The 8,770-nt window shown below is 41.1% G+C and overlaps 1 pseudogene; it reads right to left on the bottom strand.

The window, feature by feature from the left end:
- Positions 1 to 269: 269 nt before the first annotated feature.
- Positions 270 to 7,063, bottom strand: LOC110584626 (annotated as a pseudogene).
- Between the last annotated feature and the right edge of the window lie 1,707 nt (positions 7,064 to 8,770).

The following is an 8,770-nucleotide window of genomic DNA, read 5'->3' as shown; positions in this document are numbered from 1 at the left end:
AGACTGTTTTCCATTGGATATTCTTTTATGTTTGTCGAAGGTTAGTTGGCCATATAGTCGTGGGTCCATTTCTTGGTTCTTTATTCTGTTCCACTGATCTATGGGTTTGTTTTTTGCCAGTATTATACTGTCTTGATGACTACAGCTTTGTAATATAACTTGAAATCCAGAATCGTGATGCCCCCAGTTTTGTTTTTCTTTTTCAGAATTGCTTTGGCTATTTGGGGCCTATTGTGGCTCCATACACATTTTGGTTCCTTGTAAGAAATTTAGAACACCAACTTGTGAGGATAAATTCCTTTTGTGGGAGAAAACACAGCAGAGGTAGCCCTGAAGCTGAGGAACAGCTTTAATTATTGGCAGAATTTGCTAGTCTACAGCTTTCTGATCAACCTTGTGCTGCTCTGTAATCTCAATTTTCTCCTTCTCAGTGTTGAAAATCTCACCTTCCTGGTGTCTGGGTTTACAAAGCCTCTTCTTCTTGAAATAAGCATCAGTGAGATATTTTGGGATTTTCACATTGCTGGTATCAATTTTGGTGGAGGTGGCAATGACAAAATCTGGCGGTGTTCTACATAGAGGAACTCAACTGAGGGCCAGACGTCCAGTCACAAAAAGCAAGCCACTGCTCAGTTGCTTCAGGAAAACCACCATCTTGCCTTTGTGGCACCCAGTGATGATGATCAAAATGGCCAGGAGTGAGGCTAGCTTGAACTTTTCTCACATGCTGACTGAAAGCTTTTTTGCCATGGCACAACAGTTTTCAAGGCACATCTTCAGAAGGATAATACATAGGCATTTTGTGAAGTTTAACTACTCTGATGCCATTCTTGTCACAACCAACTGGTTTTGTGACAGTAGCAATAACCTTCTCTTTCTTCTTTTCAACCCTGGATTTAGCTGTTGAATACTTCCTTTTGTACATGGCCTTTCTGGAATACATAGCTGATGGGGATTATCTGCCAATTCCTCTGATTAGACAGGGTTTCTGCTGCTGTGGGGCTTCCCCTTCTTTGGTGTTTTAGTCTTGAGGTTACCCTCCTTAACCTTGCCACCAGCAGAGGGGGAAAAGATGGCAAAGGAGTAGGGGACCCTATTCCAACTGGTCCCCAGAATTGAGCTGGACATCTATCAGACCACTCTGAACACCCACAAAGTCAGCCTGAAATGTAAGAAGATAGATCTGGATCTCTACAAACAGAATATTGCAAGTGGTTGGTTTTGAGGTACAAAGCAGGGAGCCATGATTCTGTGGGCAGATATCGAGGGTAAACAGCAGCAGGAGGGAGCCTGGCCATCGGGACCCTACACTGCCTGTGAGCAATAGCCTCCCGCGCTGGGGACGGGGCACAAACTCACAGACCGGTAGTGGCGGGGAAAGGACTTTAGGGCAGCCCCGCAGAGGGAAACCCTGAACAGCGGGACCACGCATGTGAACTCTGGATGGCTGGCAGCGGTAGAAGCTCAAAGGGCAGAAACGTGCCCCGACCTGGAGGGGAGGACTGGGAGCGCTGCTGAGAGGAGCATGACCCAGGATGCTGCAGTTTATAACAGCACAGACAGAAACAGAGATAGTGTGGCCTGGAGAGCTCACTGAAGAACAGACTGTGATCTCTCTGCTCTGAGGCAGAGGGTTGGAAATGGTCTCTTCTGCTCTGACACTCAAAGAGATGCAGAAAGCTGCCAGGGAAAGCCGCCAGAGAACAAAAGTCCCAAAAAAACCAGTTTCCACTGAACCCATCCCCCACCACAGGGGGCAGGGCAACTCTGCCCAAAGAGGGTTGCCTGAGTAGCAGTGCACTCCCCCAGAATACAGGCTGGGAGAACAAGGGGTCAGCAACCCTAAGATCCCTATAAAACAAGTGCAACTTACTTGGGTTGTGGTCAACAATTTGGACTCTATACATTCCCTCAAACACCCATCAACAGAACGACTAGGAGGAGGAACCCCCAAAATAGGAAAGACTCAGAGATTATGACTTATACAGCAGATTTACAAATGGATTCAGATATAACCAAGATGTCAGAGATGGAATTCAGGCTAGCAATTGTGAAAACAATAGCTAGAATGGAGAAATCAATTAAGGGCAACATAGAGTCTCTAAGGGCAGAAATGAAAGATGAACTGGCAGAATTTAAAAATGCTATCAATGAGATCCAATCTAATCTAGATAATCTAACAGCTAGGGTAAGCGAGGCACAAGAATGAATTAGTCACCTAGAAAATCAATTAGTAGACAAGAAGGGAAAAGAGGCCAGAGAAAAACAACTCAAAATCCATGAAAATAGAATCAGAGAAATAAGTGACACCATGAAACGTTCCAATGTCAGAATTATGGGAATCCCTGAGGGGGTGGAGAGAGAGAGAGGACTAGAAAATATATTTGAGCAAATTGTAGCTGAGAACATCCCTAATCTGGGGAATGAAACAAACATTCGACTCCTAGAGGCAGAGAAGACCCCTCCCAAGATCAAAGAAAACAGGCCAACACCCTGGCATGTAATATAAAACTCACAAACCTTAGAACCAAGGAAACCATCTTAAGGGCAGTTAGGGGGAAAAGATTCCTTACATACAGAGGGAAGAACATTAGAATAACATCATACATATCCACAGAGACCTGGCAAGCCAAAATGGGCTGGCAAGACATATTCAGGGTACTAAACGAGAAGAACATGCAGACAAGAAAACTTTATCCAGCAAGGCTGTCATTTAGAATGGATGGAGAGATGCAGAGCTTCCAAGACCAGCAGAAACTGAAAGAATATGTGACCACTAAGCCGGCCCTGCAAGAAATATTAGGGGGGTTCTATAAAAGGAGAAAGACCCCAAGAGTGATATGCAACAGAAATTTACAGGGACAATCTATGAAAACAAGGTCTTCACAGGCAACAAGATGACAATTAATTCATATCTTTCAATAATCACTCTCAATGTGAATGGCCTAAATGCTCCCATAAAATGGCACAGGGTTGCGGATTGGATAAAAAGACAGGACCCATCCATATGCTGTCTACAAGAGACTAATTTTGAACCTAAAGATACATCCAGACTAAAAGTGAAGGGATGGAGATCCATCTTCCATATCTCAAAAGAAAGCTGGGGTAGCAATTCTTACATCAGACAAATTAGATTTTAAACTGAAGACTGTAGTTAGAGACACAGAAGGACACTACATCATTCTTAAAGGGTCTATCCAACAAGAAGATCTAACAATTGTAAATATCTATGCCCCCAACATGGGAGCAGCCATCTACATAAGCCAACTGTTAACCAAAATAAAGAGTCATATTGATAACAATACGTTAATTGTAGGAGACCTCAATACTCCACTCTCAGCAATAGACAGATCATCTAAGCAGAAAATCAACAAAGAAACGAGAGCTTTGAATGACACAAAGATGACCTCATAGATGTATACAGAATGACCTCATAGATGTATACAGAACATTCCACCCTAAAACAACAGAATACTCATTCTTCTCAAGCACACATGGAACTTTCTCCAGAATAGACCACATACTGGGTCACAAGTCAGGTCTCACCCAATACCAAAAGATTGAGATTATTCCCTGCATATTCTCAGACCATAATGCTTTAAAACTAGAACTCAGTAACAAGAAAAAATTTAGAAGAAATTCAAACACTTGGAAGCTAAAGACCACTCTGCCCAAGAATGTTTGGGTCAACCAGGAAATCAAAGAAGAACTTAAACAATTCATGGAAACCAGTGAGAACAAAAACACATCGGTCCAAAACCTATGGGATACTGCAAAGGAAGTCCTAAGGGGGAAATACATAGCCATCCAAGACTCACTCAAAAAAATAGAAAAACCCCGAATTCACCATCTAACTCTACACCTTAAAGAACAAGAGAAAAAGCAACAAATGATGCCTAAGCCATGCATTAGAAGAGAAATGATTAAGATTAGAGCAGAGATCAATGAATTAGAAACCAGAAACACAGTAGATCAGATCAACAAAACTAGAAGCTGGTTCTCTGAAAGAATTAATAAGATTGATAAACCACTGGCCAGACTTATCCAAAAGAAAAGAGAAAGGACTCAAATTAATAAAATTATGAATGAAAGGGGAGAGATCACGACTAACACCAAGGAAATAGAAACAATTGTTAGAAATTATTATCAACAACTATATGCCAATAAACTGAGCAACCTGGATGAAATGGAGGCCTTTCTGGAAACCTATAAACTCCAAAGTCTGAAACAGGAAGATATTGACAGCCTGAATAGGCCAATAACCAGTAAAAAACAAGAGTCCAGGGCCTGATGGATTCCCTGGGGAATTCTACCAAACATTCAAAGAAGAAATAATACCTATTCTTCTGAAGCTGTTTCAAAAAATAGAAACAGAAGGAAACTTCCATACTCATTCTATGAGGCCAGCATTACCTTAATCCCCAAACCAAGCAAAGACCCCATCAAAAAGGAGAATTTCAGACTGATATCCCTGATGAATATGGATTCCAAAATCCTCAACAAAATCCTAGCTAGTAGGATCCAACAATACATTAAAAGGATCATCCACCACAACCAGTTGGGATTTATCCCTGGGATGCAAGGGTGGTTCAACATTCACAAATCAATCAATGTGATAGAACACATCAATAAGAGGAGGGAGAAGAACCATATGGTCCTCTCAATTGATGCAGAAAAAGCATTTGACAAAATACAGTATCCTTTCCTGATTAAAACTTTTCAGAGTATAGGGATAGAAGGAACATTCTTCATGTTCATAAAATCCAACTATGAAAAACCCACCACGAATATCATCCTCAGTGGGGAAAGCTGAGAGCCTTTCACTTAAGATCAGGAACATGACCAGGATGCCTACTCTCGCCACCATTGCTCAACACAGTACTAGAAGTCCTAGCAACAGCAATCAGACAACAAAAAGAGATAAAATGTATGCAAATTGGCAAAGAAGTCAAACTCTCTCTTTTCACAGATGACATGATACTTTATGTGGAAACCCAAAAGACTCCACCCCTAAATTACTAGAACTCATCCAGCAATTCAGTAATGTGGCAAGATACAAAATCAATACACAGAAATCAGATGCTTTCTTATACACTAACAGTGCAACTGTAGAAAAAGAAATTTGAGAAACGATTCCATTTACAATAGCACCAAAAACCGTAAGATACCTCAGAATAAACCTAACCAAAGAGGTAAAGGATCTATACTCTAGGAACTACAGAACACTCATGAAAGAAATTGAAGAAGACACAAAAAGATGGAAAGACTTTCCATGCTCATGGATCGGAAGAATAAACATTGGTAAAATGTCTGTGCTACCCAGAGCAATCTATACCTTCAATGCCATCTTGATCAAAATTCCAATGACATTTTTCAAAGTGCTGGAACAATCCTAAAATTGTATGGCATCAGAAAAGACCCCGAATCACCAAGGAAATGTTGAAAAAGAAAAACAAAGCTGGGGGCATCACATTACCTGATTTCAAGCTATATTACAAAGCAGTGATCACAAAGACAGCCTGGTACTGGCACAAAAACAGACATATAGAACAGTGGAACAGAATAGAGAGCCCAAATATGGACCCTCAACTCTATGGTCAAATAATCTTCAACAAAGTAAGAATAAACATGCAATTGATAAAAGACAGTCTCTCCAATAAATGATGCTGGGAAAATTGGACAGCCACATGCCAAAGAATGAAACTGGACCATTCTCTAACACCATACACAAAGATAAACTCAAAATGGATGAAAGACCTCAATGTGAGACAGGAATCCATTAAAATCCTAGAGGAGAACATAGGCGGTAACCTCTTTGACATCGGCCACAGCAACTTCTTTCAAGATACATCTCCAAAGGCTAGTGAAACAAAAGCAAAATCAAACTTTTGGAACTTCATCAAGATAAAAAGCTTCTGCACAGCAAAGGAAACAGTCAACAAAACAAAGAGGCCATCCACAGAATGGGAGAAGATATTTGCAAATGACACTACAGACAAAGCACTGATTTCCAAGTTCTGTAAAGAACTTCTCATACTCAACACCCAAAAAGCAAGTAATCAAGTCAAAAAACGGGCAGAAGACATGAACAGACACTTCTCCAAAGAAGACATACAAATGGCTAACAGACACATGAAAAAATGTTCATCATCATTAGCCATCAGGGAAATTCAAATCAAAACCACATTGAGATACCACCTTACACCAATTAGAATGGCAAAAATTGACAAGGCAAGAAACAACCAATGTTGGAGAGGTTGTGGAGAAAGGAGAACCCTCTCACACTGTTGGTGGGAATGCAAGTTGGTACAGCCACTTTGGAAAACAGTGTGGAGGTGTCTCAAAAAATTAAAAATAGAGCTACCCTATGACCCAGAAATTGCATTTCTGGGTGTTTACCCCAAAGACACAGATGCAGTGAAAAGAAGGGCCATATGCACCCCAATGTTCATAGCAGCAATGTATGCAATAACCAAACTGTGGAAAGAGCTGAGATGCCCTTCCACAGACGAATGGATAAAGAAGATGTGGTCCATCAGAAAGGATGAATACCCAACTTTTACAACAACATGGATGGGACGAGGAGATTATGTTAAGTGAAATAAGTCAAGCAGAGAAAGTCAATTATCATATGGTTTCACTTATTTGTGGAACATAAGGAATAGCATGGAGGACATTAGGAGAAGGAAGGGAAAAATGAAGGGGGGGAAATCAGAGGGAGAGATGAACCATGAGAGACTATGGACTCTGAGAAACAAACTGAGGGTTTTAGAAGGGAGGAGGGTGGGGGGATGAGTTAGCCCGGTGATGGGATTTAAGGAGGGCAAGTAATGCATGGAGCACTGGGTGTTATACGGAAACAATGAATTGTGGATCACTACATCAAAAACTGATGATGTATTGTATGGTGACTAACATAATAAAATAAAATAAAATAAATAAATAAATAAATAAATAAATAAATAAATAAATAAATAAATAAAACCCTTCCCACCAACATAGCCTTCTTGGCTTCAGGTTTCTTCTCCTTAGTATCTGGCTTCTCAGCTTTTTCACCCACCATCTTGGAAGATGGGAAAGAAGACTCAGTAGGAATCAATATTAAGCTTGTACAGCTTAGCCTGCTCAAAGGATGAGGAAAATAAAATAAAAATAATAAGCACCCAGAAAAAACACAACTTATGTTGTTGCAGCCATATTTATTTATATAACAATAATCATTTTCTTTTTTTTTTTTAAAGATTTTATTTATTTATTTGAGAGAGAGAATGAGAGAGAGAGAGCATGAGAGGGGGAGGGTCAGAGGGAGAAGCAGACTCCCTGCTGAGCAGGGAGCCCGATGCGGGACTCGATCCCAGGACTCCAGGATCATGACCTGAGCCGAAGGCAGTCGCTTAACCAACTGAGCCACCCAGGCACCCAACAATAATCATTTTCAAAATAGCAGTGACTAGTGTTTGATGGTCCCTGTGTGAGCTATTAGCCTGAGAAACATAGGCTTGTAATTATTAAGGGGGAAACAGATGAGGAGTATAGACAGAAGGGATGTTCAATCAATAGGTAAGTCTGTATTTGGAGAATAAAGGCTTACCCTTTCCAAAAATAGACTAGATTATACTCTGAGTCCAACCAGATAGAACCATACTCATCTATTTTTTTAACGTTTATTTGAGAGAGAGAGAAAGAGCACCCGCATATGCAAGCATGAGGGAGGGGCAGAGGGAGAGAGAGAATCTCTAGCAGACTCCCCACTGAGCATGGAGCCCAACGAAGGGCTCAATCCATGACCCTGAGATCATGACCTGAGCAGAAACCAAGAGTCAAATGCTTAACTGAGCCACCCAGGTGCCCCAGAACCATACTCATCTAAAAAAAATTTTTTTAAATGGCATGGAGTAGATGCCATCAGTACAAATATACCTCAACAATTCTAGTGACAGAAAATCTTCATTAAGTACTTTAAATTTGAGCTTTTTCCATCAGCTGTACTAAGTGAAGAACCCTTAGTTGTGCCCAATCATTTAGGAGTCTGGAGTCTGCAAAGGTCAAGGAATTAGCTGTGGGAAGCCTTCAAATCCTTGCTACTCAGTGGTCCCCAGACTAGCAACACAGACGTCATTGGGAGGTTATTAGAAATGCAAGTTCACAGACCCCACCTCAGCCAGGTGAATGGAGTCAGAATCTGCACATAAACAAGATCCTTAGGTGATTCATATTAAAGCCTGAGAAGTGCTGCTCTGGTTGTTAGCCGGGAGTTTGACTTGCCCAATTTTAAGCACCAGAATCATGTTTCTAGTAGATAAATCTCAGTATCCACCCTCATTCCTAGTTCTGACAAGTGCACCCTTACTGTGTACCCAGCCAAGTATCAGGCCTTTAGGAACAAAAAACAAGGATACCCCCCATATTCTTAGGAGTAAATCCTCTGGTTGAAGGGAGAGAAGAAAGGCATATAAGTGCCAATCCACCTCCTTTCCCACCTTCTCTCCCATTCTTTTCCCTAATGCATTTCATACTCTAGCCTGATCTCTACTCTAGGCTAGAGTATAGCTCTACTCTAGGACTGATCTCTATTCTCTAAATGTGCCTTGTGCTTTTGCGTCTTTGTATTGTCAATATTCCCTCTGCCTGGAACTTTTGCTGTCCACCCACATCTTTGACTGTTGAAATCCTACACACATGTCAAGAGCCTGTGCCTGCCTACCCCAAATTATTCTGTCTACCATTCCCCAAGTGTTCATTCTCATATGTGCACCTTCACCATTATCCA

This window comes from Neomonachus schauinslandi, chromosome X (assembly GCF_002201575.2).
Source record: "Neomonachus schauinslandi chromosome X, ASM220157v2, whole genome shotgun sequence".
NCBI classification, from domain to species: Eukaryota; Metazoa; Chordata; class Mammalia; order Carnivora; family Phocidae; genus Neomonachus; species Neomonachus schauinslandi.
Note: the sequence above shows the minus strand (reverse complement) of the source record. Positions and strands in the feature narration are given on the sequence as shown.